This window comes from Arachis ipaensis, chromosome B4 (assembly GCF_059453495.1).
Source record: "Arachis ipaensis isolate K30076 ecotype BB chromosome B4, ASM5945349v1, whole genome shotgun sequence".
Taxonomy (NCBI): domain Eukaryota; kingdom Viridiplantae; phylum Streptophyta; class Magnoliopsida; order Fabales; family Fabaceae; genus Arachis; species Arachis ipaensis.
Window position 1 is genome coordinate 3,146,433 of NC_142439.1, and position 14,372 is coordinate 3,160,804.

At 26.1% G+C, this 14,372-nt stretch overlaps 1 pseudogene; it reads right to left on the reverse strand.

The window, feature by feature from the left end:
• Window positions 1–12,337: 12,337 nt before the first annotated feature.
• On the reverse strand, window positions 12,338–14,006 carry LOC107635842 (putative receptor-like protein kinase At1g11050 pseudogene; annotated as a pseudogene).
• Between the last annotated feature and the right edge of the window lie 366 nt (window positions 14,007–14,372).

Here is a 14,372-nt window from a genome sequence, read left to right on the forward strand (position 1 = left end):
CTGAAAACTCTTTATTGTGTTATATATATGTATGTAAGAATTAAGTTTTCCTAGTATATAACTAATATGTATAAAATATTATTGAATAATTAGTCAGTAATATTTAAAAGTATTGATTAAAAATATAGTATTAAACTATTAAACTAAATGTATTAAACTATTGACTAAAAGTGTTAGCTATTATAAATTAAAATTGTTGACTCCTAAACTTTTTTATTGTAGCTAGTATTATTGATCATACATATAACTATTATGCAGGCTGAGAACTTTGAATGCAAGCTGCTAGATCGGAACCATGGTGCAGTGTGGACTAGCACCTGCCGCATTGATGGCATTGATTAGTTGATTAATGTTCATGAAAGCATGCATGTTCAATAACCATTATAGAGTTTTCATATCACCTAGGGCATTTATTGCCTGCATATGTTGTAATATGAAATAAAATTTTGACAAGAGATAACTTCTTTGGATGTCTAGTGCCATTGATTTATATGGCTTTGTTTGGTGATGTCCGTTTCAGATGCATGAACAGGAACCTTGAATGGTATTTTTCTGCGGAATGTATTTATATTTTATTTATTATTTTATTATAAAACGTTTTTTCGGTTTAATTACAGTCAAACCAATTGAACTTATAAACTAATAAACCAATAATTAAAATGATTCAATAACCGATTCATTTTCAAAACCTTGACTTAATTAACCAGTTCGACTAATCATCTAAGAGTTGATCTAATGACTTTGAAATAGCTTTAAATTTAGGTTCAAAGAGAACTAATATGTTTTTCTCAACCGTCATTCCAATCATAACAAGAATTGATTAAAAGAAAACATATATGGGTGTGTTTGGTTTTGCGTTAGGGAAAAGAGAAGTGATTTTAGCTTCTACGTTTATGGTGGTTGATTACGGTTGAAAAATTAGATAAAAAATTTATTTCTTTTCTACTAACTTTATGTCTTCATTTTCTTCTATAAAAGGATACAAATAACAATGTAGTTTCACAATAGTTTTTTTTGTGGTTGTTCGTTCTTTTTTTTTTCGTCAAAATCTTTTGGATTTGTTTGGATCGTTGTCAAAATAAATATTTTAATTTTTTATTATTTTTAGTATTTTTTTATATTTTAATTTTTATATTTTTATTATATTTTTTTATTTATATGATAAATATTTTTTATATTATTTTTTTAGTATTCTGATGTGATGTTTTTAGAATTCATATTACTTTCTAGTTCATATAAAAAAAATTTTATATGTATATTTTTTATGAAGTTTTTTTTTTATATTTTTATTTAGTTTTGTTCATATAATTTCTATTTATTTTTATTATATTTTTTTATTCATTAGACAAATATTGTTGATTTTTTTATTTTTTGTAGTACTGTGATCTTTCAAGTATTTTATTAATTTTATGATATTTTTATTATTTTTTGTTGGTATAAATTCTTTTTTTCCTATTATCTACTGTGTTATATTTATGTTGTGTATGAAATTTTTATTTTTTATTTAATTTTATTCATATGAATTTTATTTACTTTTTATTGTAAATTTTGTGTGCATATGATATATATGGTTGGTTTTATAAAATTTTTATTATTTCTTATTTGTATGAGTTTTATTTTTTTATTCGTACTTTATTTTTTCCGTACTCTAAATTAAAATGATAAAATAATATAAAAAATTATTTAAATTAATGTCTCTTTTGGTAATTTTTTATTTAAAAATAATTTTGAACAGTATAATCTAAACATTTATTTTACTAAAATTCATTTTGATATAAACATAAATCACATTAACACAAATTTATTTTTCATCAAAATTAAATTTACAAAATTAATTTTATACAAATTACTATTTGTAAACCGTAATGTAAACACACACATAGCAATTTAAACCCATTTACGTTTTAAAAATAAAATAAAAAAACTAAAAAAACTCCAAAAACATGATTGATTCTCACTGTGATACAGTAGTGGTTTGTTTCTCGTATCCGTATCTAGGAACACATCTTTAACCGCATTCTCAGCTTCCCTTCTCCTAACCTCTTTCATTCACATTGCTCAGCAAATCCATATTTTTATAACAATATATCAATGGAAAAAGTATAATTCAATATAAAACTCCACGTCAACTTGGTTGAGACTTGCCACCCAATTTTTCTTTTGTCTCAAGCAGGAGTACTTTGTTCAGCATCTACGAAAAAAAATTACGAATAATGAAAATTGATGAAATTTTAGGACAAAGATTAAATTTTTTATAATATATTTTTTAAAAATATTTTAAATTTTTTAATTTTAAATTTATTTTTTAATTTTTATATTTATTTTAAATAAATATTAAAATATAACTCAATCTAATATATTTTATATTAAATATAATATAAATATTTAATTTAATTATTGTCTTCTAAGTTTTATTTTTAATTTTAATTTACTGAAAAATGCAACCTATTTTCTTATTTTCTTTCTTTCATGTGGTACTCTACTGAATGTCACATAACTAATTATTAGTACTTGGTATTAGTATATGATTATTTTTTATGATTTCAAGTTTTAACGCCTTCCAGATAATGGCAGGTACTACCTACAACCAAAGGTCTAAATTTAAATAAAAATGAATTGAGTTTTGTAAGCCACGAAATTTCATTATTGTGAGCAGTTGATAATACTAAGTGATAAATAAATAATATAACTAAAGATAAAAATATTGTGATTAATACTTTTTTATATTAATCTTACATTTGAGGCCGTCAATTCTTAATTTTTTTAATTAAAAATATGAGTTCATTAACATAAATATTTATTCTTTAAAAATTGCTAAAAAAAATTATTATTAAAAAAGACTGTTGTCATGGTAAATTTTAGAAAGTTAGATTTAACAGTGTTTGTATAATTTTTTAAAGTGTTTGAAAATGTTCTAGATGGTTTCGAAACGTTCTAGAATGTCCTAGAAGGTCCCGGAATACCCTAGAAGACTATAGAAGATCATAGAATATTCCAGAAGAGTGTGGATATATATAGAAGTATGAAGAGTAATATGGAACAATCTAAAAATATTTAGAAAGTAGTGGTAGGATAGATATTTGTAAAGAAGGTTCTAGATGATTAATCTAGACCGTGTTTAGATTTAATTCTAACCATCCATTAAGGAGGTGGATGACTATAAATAGGAGATGAGAGTTAGTGAGAGTTAAGGTGTGAATCATTTGTAATAAACACTTGAGTAATAAAGTGTTCTTTCCACCAAAGCTTCCTTTCTCTTGTGCTCTCTTGTGTTTTTAGCTTTCTTGCTAAGTATTGAGAGTTAGGCTGACTTGATCTTTGCTCAAGAGGTTGAGTAAGTTCGAGTGCTGACACTGTGCTAAACTTTCTAATTTCTATAGCATAGTCATTAACAAGATAAAGATTAATAGATTATAAAAAGTATTTTAAATTTTAAAACTTAAAATAATTACAATATTTTTAGTTTTTTTTTACCTTTTTTCTATTTTTAAACTTTAATATTTCATATGATCAAAAGTTAAAATATTAAATATTTGTAGTTATTATCTTTTAAAAAAGATATTCATATATCACAAAAAGTATATAAAAATATTACAATAATATTATTTTCTAAATATTTGATAAATACCCTAACATTACTACTCTCTACCTTAAATAGTAATTTTCTATCTAATGTTAGCTCAAATAACAATAAAAGGTGGTATTATTGCAATGCCTAAATTTTTTTTTTTTCACAAATTATTCATTTTTAAATTTTTATGGTTAGAGGGACACTCAGACATCACATAAATTGACATGAATAAAGGTACGAAAAATAAAAATAAAATAAAACAAAATAAAATAGTATTTTTATATTTTATTTAAAAATAAACAAAATACAAGACAAAACAAATTATTAAAAAATCATAGGACATCTTTTAAATCTTTTAAATGCAAAAACTCAAAGTGAAAACTTTTAGATATGATTCAGTGCAATAAATTTAAGAGACAAATATTCTTAATCATCAAATTTAAAATAAGAGAATTTTCTTTAAAATTAAAATAATGTCTATAATCTATACCTGCCAAGTTATGTGAACAGAACATTCAAATACTTCATTTATTAATTAAATTCAGATGAATCCTCAGTTAGTTCTTGGATAATTATTGAATGAGATCCGTTGGCTACTTAGTATTAACATTACTGAATTTAGAACATACATGAAGGAAAGAATTTTGCTGGTGCAGTGCAATTCAATTTATATCAATGTGGGTTCAATTTATATCAATGTGACAATGTGGGTTCAAAAAACTTCTCATGTTATTAAATCATTAACTCTTTCATTAGTTGTCTTTGCCTGCACAAAGAAACAAATTAAACGATATGAGTAACTAACCCGCACTAAAAGTATGACGAAAAAAACCAAAAAGAAAGGAAGTAAAAAAATTGACACCTCTTGCTCCCAATCAATGCAGACAATTATTATGATGATCAGACCAAGTACTTGAACAAAAAAGGCTCATATGATTCCAAGCCACAGTCCCTACATATTAATATGTACATAATTAAGCCACTCTACATATGATAACTAGAGACTTCAGTTTGGTATCTACGTACCTTTGCTCCAATATGCAAAATGAAAAATTCTATGATCCTAGTGCTGGAGAATTACTCATAGATGGGGTTAACTTAAAGAATTTCCAACTTAGATTGATAAGAAAACAAATGGGTTTGGTTGGTCAAGAACCTACTCTTTTTACAGCAAACACACCAATTTTAGATTTTTTAATTTGATAAAAATATAAGTCACGTTTTTAGGGAACAGAGGAGCTGCCATATAAAATGATGTATCTTATTGGGTGAATGTGTTAATAATTATTTATATCAAGTTTTTACCTTCATGAAATGCCTCGACTGACCCAGTCCCAAGTTTGTGAACATGAAAGAGAAAACTTGATGTAGAGAACAAGTATCAAAGGTTCTATCATTATCGTTAGCTTTAACTAGTTCGAATATACATGCATTGTTGGGCATAGTTGAAAAGATTATAAAAAAAAAAAAAAAAGTCACTGATTGAGCTTCCTAGACTTGTACATATCATGGCGGCCGGTATATCATGCATGTTATATATAAATAAAGGGAAGGTGGAAAGCAACTTCTACGTTCCAATTTAGTAATTTTTGGAGTAAATATTCGACCCTCAACCTTTTTATTTTACGACAATATGATCTTTGGTTAAAAAATTCGTTAAATAATAACAAAAATTAATTTTGTGAGGATTTTATTTGTAATTTGTGGGGTTTTAAACCTCCATAAATTATTAATAAATTTGTTTTTAAAAAATTTTTTTACTAATAGTGGTTAAGTGAAAAAAAATTATTGATAAAAATGATACCGCCAAAAAAATAATTGTAGAACAAATAATTTTTAAAGGAAAAAAATAACATCGAATAAGAAATGAAAGAAGAGAATTTTAATGTTGATAATATTGGTATTGGTGATGATGACAGTAGAGGAGATAATGATGATGATAAAGCAATAAAAATAATAGAGGTAGGAGAGATAATAATGAGAATGAAGAAGGTAGTGGTAGTAATTAGTTATATTGTTGAAAAGAATTTTATAGAGATTTAAATCTCTCAGAAAATACAAATAAGATCCCCACAAAAGAATAAGTTAGAGTAAGAACAATCATTAAATTATCAAAAAAATAATATAATAGAATGAATATATAAAAAATATTATAAAAAATTATAAATTATATCTTAAAATGATCAACTTCGATGAAAAACAAAAATACATTCTTTATTCTACGAAGTAGTCAAGGAAAAATAATAAATTAAAAAAATGAGTTTATTCTCAAATCTAGGCTCACGAACCACAAAAAATACTATATATAGACTTTATTAGAACAAAAATAATTATATAAATTAATTATTATTAAGTTAATTTTTTATTATTTACGTTATACATCATATATTTACCGTGATTGAGTAAGCCATTATTATATCATATACATTTTTATCATGATTAGAATCATAGATTTTTGTTTTAATTTTTTAATGTAGATAACAATATCAACTTGCCAAAAATTACGACTAATTTAAAATTATATTATAATGATTGAAAATTAAAATTATTAACAATTAACATAATTATGTATTAAATGCTGATTTGATGTGTAATTATAAAAAAATTATTGATAATTAATATAATTATATATTAAATACTAATTTGATGTATAATGATTGATAATTAACATAATTATGTAGAAAATAAAATATAGCAACTAAAATTAAATTTATTAACTAATTGAAACTAGATAAACAATGTTTAGCAATTATTTTAGCATTTAATTATTATTATTATTATTATTATTATTATTATTATTATTATTATTATTATTATTATTATTATAAATAGGTCACCATTAACGTAACAACTTGTTACTAATACAATTATTGCATAATGAATGAGAATTAGAATTGTATCAATATAATTAAAATGATTAAAAATATTTTTGATTGATAATTAGTTTAATAATATATTAAATATTGATTTTATATAATTATAATAAAGATATTTTCTTAAATTATTATAATTATGCATTATTCGTTAAATGCTAATTGTAATATAACTGTAATATTGTATTATAATTATAACGAAGATATTTTACTACAATAAATTTAGAAGAGAGAATAGTGCTTTCATTTTGGAGGAAAAATGAATTTAATTATGAGGATCTAACACATCACTTTTATTAGTTGATAATGTATTAAATATTGATTTAATATAATTATAATAAAGATATTTTCTTAAATTAATATAATCATGTATTATTCGTTAAATGCTAATTATAATAAAGATATTTTTCTAAAATAAATTTAGAAGAGAGAATAGTGCTTTCATTTTGGAAAAAAATTCATGAGAAATTGACACATCACTTTTATTAGTTGGGAGAAAATCAAATTTTAGTATATTTCTCATTATTATATATTTTTCTCTAATCATATATTTAGTATTTTCTTTCTTTTATTTCAGCTTTTGAACCTAGGTTTAACTTCTCGTAGTTCTCACTTTTCAGTCATTCCATTAGATGTAGTTGATAATTATTGAAATTTCTTGATTAACATAGGAGAAAAATATATTATTATATGATAGAATTAGTATGAGTATATTTTGTTATTAAATAAATAAAGTTAATGTAAAATAAAATTACACGTAAAAAAAAAGCAAAGAAAGAAAAATTAAAATAGCAAAAGTGATAAAAAGATTATTTTTACAATTTTATTTTGTCATTTTTATGTATAAAAGATTAGAAAATAGTAAACTTCTAACTAAATTAATTTATATTTATTGTATTCAATTTAAATAAGTAATAAATTATATTATTTTAATTTATTCCTTAAAATTATATATCATAAAAATCAAATCAAATAATTGATATACATAATTTTAAATTATGTGATACTTAAATATCTAATTAAATCAATTAGTTGATATAATTAATTCATCATAATGAATTATATTTAATGAGTTAAATAAAATAAATTAGGAAACACAGTGAAAAATATGCTACTTTGACTCTATCATTAAATGTAAAAATTTCATTATGATGAGTTAATCTACTGTAATAAATTGTATTCAATGAGTTATAAAAAATAAATTAAGAAACACGCTCAGAAATATGCCACGTCAACTCCATCATTAAGTGTAGAAATCTAAATAAAAATATACATTCTTATATATATATTATAGAAATATGATTTGATTCCATTAACTTGTCAAAATTTTTTAATTTGTCACGTATATTCTATTCAGTATGGAATTATAATTTTTCTAAAATAAATTTAGAAGAGAGAATAGTAATTTTTTTTTGGAAAGAAAATAAATTCATGAAAAATTGGCACCTCACTTTTATTAGTTGATAAAGTATTAAATATTGAATTTATATCATTATAATAAAGATATTTTTCTAAATTAGTATAATCATGTATTATTCATTAAATGCTAATTGTAATATAATTATAATAAAAATATTTTTTTAAAATAAATTTAGAAGAGAGAATAGTACTTTCATTTTGGAGAAAAAATGAATTTATAAAAAATTGACACCTCACTTTCATTAGTTAGGAAAAATTCAAGTTTAATATATATTAAGTAGGAGTAGATTATTATTATTATTAAAATGATTTAAAATATTTTTGATTGATAATTGATAAGTAGTTTAATAATGTATTAAATATTGATTTTATATAATTATAATAAAAATATTTTTTTAAATGAGTATAATTATGTATTATTTATTAAATGCATTCATTTTGGAGAAAAAATTGATTCAGAAATTGATATTTTACTTTTATTAATTGAAAAAAAATTCAATTTTAGGAGTCACCAAAAAAAGAAGTAGATTAAGTAGATAGATATTATTGTCTTACCCTAATCTTCTTGTAGCTTGTTAGGTTTTTCTTCGGTTAAAGCTGTGTTTTACACCAGTGTGCCACCACCATTAGCTTCATAACCCATCTTCTCCCCATAATCAAATCACCTTTAATATTTTCTCTCACCTTTAATATCACTCTCACTAATAGCAGCCATCTAGTCAACCCAGCCTTCACCCACATACCTGCATAACAAAACCAGCAAGCTCCGAACATTCTATACCGTGATAGCTAATTGCGGTATATACCCGATAGTAATTGCGGTATATACCCGATAGAAGGTAAAATAGTCTGCCTTAAACAGGAAAAAAGTCCAAAATATAACCCAGAATGCCTCAACTTGGTGGGAAAAGTTATAATGGAGAAAGAAATCAAGTTCAAAGTTATCAAGAACACATTGATGGACATATGGGGCAACTCTGAAGGCCTAATGATCACGGATGTAGGGAGGAACAAACTGTTGCTGAGTTTCAAAGACCAACAAAAGGTTCTCAAGAATGGACTGTGGAGTATCAAAGGGAACCTCCTAAATTTACAGGAATGGACGCAAGAGGAATCAATGTATGAAATCAGCCATGACTGTGCAGATTTTGGATACAACTTTATGGAGTTCCTGAGGAGTATATGAATGTGGAGACAGCAAGGAAGATAGGATATATGATTGGTATTCTGGATGAGGTTGAAGACCCCAAAATCAATGGAGTGCTAGCAAGAGAGTTTCTGATATTCAGAGCAACCATAGATATCACAAGCCCATTACAGACTGGTTTCTATCTTGAAAGAGCCAACAAAGACAATGCATGAATTAGCATCAAGTATGAAAGACTCCAACAAAGCTACTGCTACAACTGCGGGGTTATTGGACACGGAAAAGGAACCTGCAAAAGCCCTATGGCCATGGCGTGTAGGGATGCCAGCAAGCCAAAATACTCAGAAGACTTGGGAGTTCCCAGTGCTAGAAGACTGAACAGAGGGAAGAAGGATAGGCATCGTGACGAACAAGAGCTAGGAGAAAGGGCAGGAGAGACGACGCGTGAATCATAAATGCCTCTAGACGAGCACGTAGAAGACCAGCAGTGAGAAGATAGCATTAACTAGCGGACAAGAATGAGGGTAGAGAAAGAAGTAAACCTTGAAAGGATGGCCGAGCAAGCAATTGAAGGAAATGGCGGCGACAAGATTGAAACAGCAGCAGCGGGCTACACACTCAACCTATCTGAAAATACGGGGATTTTCATCAAGAGACTAGAAAATATCAAGGGAAAAAAAAAAGTAGAGAAAGGAGAAGGAGGGACAACATGTAACATGTATGGAGAGGTGACAGAGGTCAATGGAGAATTTAATTTTAATTTACTTTTAGTATAAAATAGTTTTATACGAACGAATTTATTCGTAGTGTTACATATGCAAAAATAAGAGGAGTTTAATAGCCACTAGAATTTGTGATGTTTAATTATTAATTAGTCATTATCAATATTTTTAATAGTGTGAAATGACATTTAATAGTGTAGAATTAATCATTTTTTTATGATTAAGTGTCGACCAAATTTCAATAAAAATGTTAACCCTTAGACTTTCTCCAAAAATAATTATTTTTAAGTTAATTGTTTAAACAATCATTAAAAAAATATAAATACACAATTATATAAAATATTTTTACATTAAAACATTAAAATTAAACTCTCTATTTATATGTCAATAAATTATAACTTAAATGACATAGTCTTTTCGTACTTATGTATTTATTGAATGAGTCACACTTATATAAAAGGGGAGTGCTAGATAAACAATGACTATTTTGAATAACACGATTAACAACCACCAATTAAATAAAAATACATTACACCTCCAAATTAACCATCTAAATTTTAATATTAAAATAACCATCCGTATACGTAGTGAAATGAACATCTGATATCTCTATTGTTCACATTGTTTAATCTTTTCATTGTCTACCTATACTTTTTCTTAAATAAAAATCAAAAGCTAATATAAAAGAAGAGCATTAATAGATTTCAATAAATACAAAATATCCTAATATATAAATAAATGCTTTAAATAACAATACTTTAATGTACAATACTTTAAATGAAAAAATAATTTTTTATTCTTAAATAATTTAATATAAAATATATAAATATTTTTTATTTATTAAAAATTATTATTATGCAAAATTTTTTTATAAAAAATAAAAAGTAAAAAACTCTCTATTTACACCAAATAATTGCTTTATTCAAGTACACTCATTCGAGAGGTCTAATTTTAGGTGAATTATATAGTAAAAATGTAAGTTTATAGATTTTTTTTTATGAGATGAAAAAGAAATTTAAAAAGTTAAGACTCGTATTTTGAACAATAATAAAATAATAAAAAATAATTATAAAAAATTTTATATTTTTTTATATAACTTTAATCTGTATAGTAGAGTGTCCAATTTTAAATGAAAGTGGAATGTAACACTTTTATCCACTGTTAACTCATTTTAAAGTCAAACAATATTTGGTAGAGCAAAGTGTATTATACAATTATTCATGTTCTTTCTGAATTCTGATATTGACTCATCATTAACGGTGTCTAGTTCTACTTAATAATTAATTAGATTTGACACAACAACTAAGCTCACGTTCATTTCATTTATAATATCTTCGACATATTTGTAGTGTTTACACTTTACAAGACTAAATTTTTATTTTGGTTTCTGTCACGCGATTATTTATTTTAGTTCTTAAAATTTAAAATTATTTATACTGGTCCTCCAAATTTAAATTTGGACACCAATGTAATTTTTCGACTCTTTTCGACGATAATTAGACAAACAGGATGTTGAAATGACATTTTTTTTACTACGCTGAATAATGAGTAAACAACGTCGTTTATTCTTGATATCCAAACAAATTAAAAACATCGTCTAAGTAGGCAACTCTTTTAAATAAGTCAAATTTTTGAGATTCCACGCACTACCAATGTTGTCTACTTAGACGACGTATATTTATTTGGACGCTAAGGATAAACGACGTCGTTTACTCATCATCCAGCATGGTAGAGAGGGTGTTATCTCAGGATTTCATTTGCCCAGTCATCGCCAGAAAGAGTCGAGGGATCACATTGGTGCCCGGACTTAAATTTGGAGAACCAGTATAAGTAATTTTAAATTTTAGGAACCAAAATAAGTAATCGCGTGAATTTCAATGACCAAAATAGGGATTTAGTCCACTTTACACATATGATTATAATTTATAAGTTTATAATTATATTTATCTTTTGTATAGTTATTCAAGTGATACTAAACTTTATTATTTTTTTATACATTTAAATTCAAATAAATCCGTTATTTGTTATAGTATAAAAACGAGTGTTTCTTAAAGTTCTTTGAGTACTTACTAAAGTATTATTAAATTAATTATTGTATTAATACCAAAATCAAACTAGCATTCTCGCAGAATAAGACTGCGTTTGATTTACGTTTTTATTTTTTATTTTTAATTTTAGTATATTTTATTTTCTGAATTTTGTGAAGGAAAAAGTGAAAATAATAAAATTTTATTTTTTGTTTTTACCTTTTTTTTTTCACAAAATCAAAAAAATAGAAAACACTAAAAATAAAAAACAGAAAATAAAAACGCAAACCAAACGCACTCTAAAATTCTTATTTTTTATTTTTAGGTATCAATTGTGTTAGCCACTTTTTGTTACAGTAAAATCTGTTAAAGTGCTGCTAAATCTTATAACGGCCACTTTCCATAAAACCCATACCCGCTACCCACAAGAAAAAAAGGCCTCCCAAACTTGCTCTCTAGCGGATAAATCTCCACAGATATTCATTCTGCTGAAAAAAATTGTCATCTTTAACACAGAACATATACTTAATATTGTGACAATATACAAAGCTTTTTAGTTAATATGATATAATCCAAATTTATGTTTTAATTATAATTATGGGAAACACATGGTGCCCAACAACCAGTGGCCTATGGAATTGGTGGAATCTCAATATCCCCTTCTAACATCTTCAAAGCATCCAAAATTGTTGGCCTTGAATCAGCTACTACATGAGATCAGAAGACAGAACACCAACCATTAAGAATATTTCTATTATTTTCCTACTAGTAAAATTTTCATCTAATAACAAAGAAGCATCCAAAGCTAATTCTAAGTTACCATATTTCAGCAATGACCAAACCCAATCAGAGATAAAGAATGCAGGTGCTCCAGATGAAGATAAATTAAGAACTTTTCTTCCACACAATATTTCCAATATAACCACACCAAAATTATAGACATCACTCTTTTCGGATAATTGGCCATAAAGTGCATATTCTGGTGCCAGGTACCCATGAGTTCCAGCAACTCTTGTATTTATCAAAGATCTGCTTTCAAAGTTTTGTTTAGCTAACCCGAAATCCGCAACTCTTGCATTCATACCTGCATCAAGCACTATATTGGTGGTTTTGATATCTCTGTGGTAGATTGCAGGTTTAATTCCAAAGTGCAAATAGACTAACCCATTTGCCACATCCAAGATTATGCTCTTTTTTTTAGACCAAGTAAGTGATTTTTGCATTTTAGTTGTCCATGGAAGAGAAGAGATGGTCTTCAAGGCTACCATTTGACATGTAATCATAAACAAGATATCTTTGGCTTACTCTGTACCCGGAATCCTCCTCTTCTTCTTCATCAACCACACAACACCCTCTTAGCAGCACTAGATTGTGGTGCTTCAAGTTGCTAATAATCTCCACCTCCCTGTAGAATTCTTCATCTCCTTGATAATCCGACTCTTCTATCCTTTTACTGCAACCATTGTGCCATCAGGTAGAATTCCCTTGTAAACTAAGCTAGAACCACCTCTGCCAATGAAATTATGGGTTGAAAAATTGTTAGTGGCCTTCACTAGGTCCTCAAACTTGAACCAAATTGACCCTGTATTTGGTCTCACTTGAGTCCTAAATAGAAATATTGGTTTAGCTGTTGGTGACGAGTTAAAAGTTAAAATTTTAGATGATCTATTGATTACAATTATTAATGACTCTTTCTTTCTTATTTGGTAGACTTTGCATATCTAAAATTGTTGCAAAACATGTCACTTGTATCCACACTTGAGAGTGTTAAGAAGTTAAATGATTTTGTATTGACAATCTTTCTAAGCATGGAAGTTGTATTTAAATTCTGACACATGTCAAGTCAATGAGAATGAAGATGTACAATAAGAGTGGTTCATATCCGAGTTTCTAAATGACATCAAATGTTTGAGATTACCAAATCACAAGTTAGCTTTGAAGCCAAGACTCATTGTAATGCTATTGCGAAACATAGACCAAACCTTAGGTTTATATAGTGGGTCAAGGTTGATAGTCAACGAACTTGGCAACAACATAATTGGAGCTACGATAATGACTAGTAGAAATATTGGTGACAAAATATACATTCCAATAATCGACTTGATACCTTCGAATTTAGGATTCTCATTTAAGTTCTAACAGGGACAATTTCACTAACAGTGTGCTTTGCAAATGACCATCAACAAAAGTCAGGATCAATTATTATCGCATGTAGGGCTTTACTTATAAAAATTATTATTTACCCATGGGCAATTTTACGTTGTTTTGTCAAGAATTAAGAGTCACAACGGCCTGAAGGTTCTAATTTTAGACAAAGACGACAATCCAAAATCATCAACAACAATGTCGTGTTCAAAGAAGATTTTGATAATAGAGTTAATTACTAATTCGATACTTGAAAGACTTAGACACTAACAAAATAGTGCCTTGAAGATGTTATTAACAAAATAATCTTTGAAATATTATTAAATTTGACAAAAGTGACTAACCGCCAACTAAATTGGATAACGTTAACACTAAACGTTGAGCTGGCAGTCAACAATTATTATAATTATAAAAATTATTCCTACAATTATTTATTAAAAAGTACCAACAATTAAATCTAATTTTTAC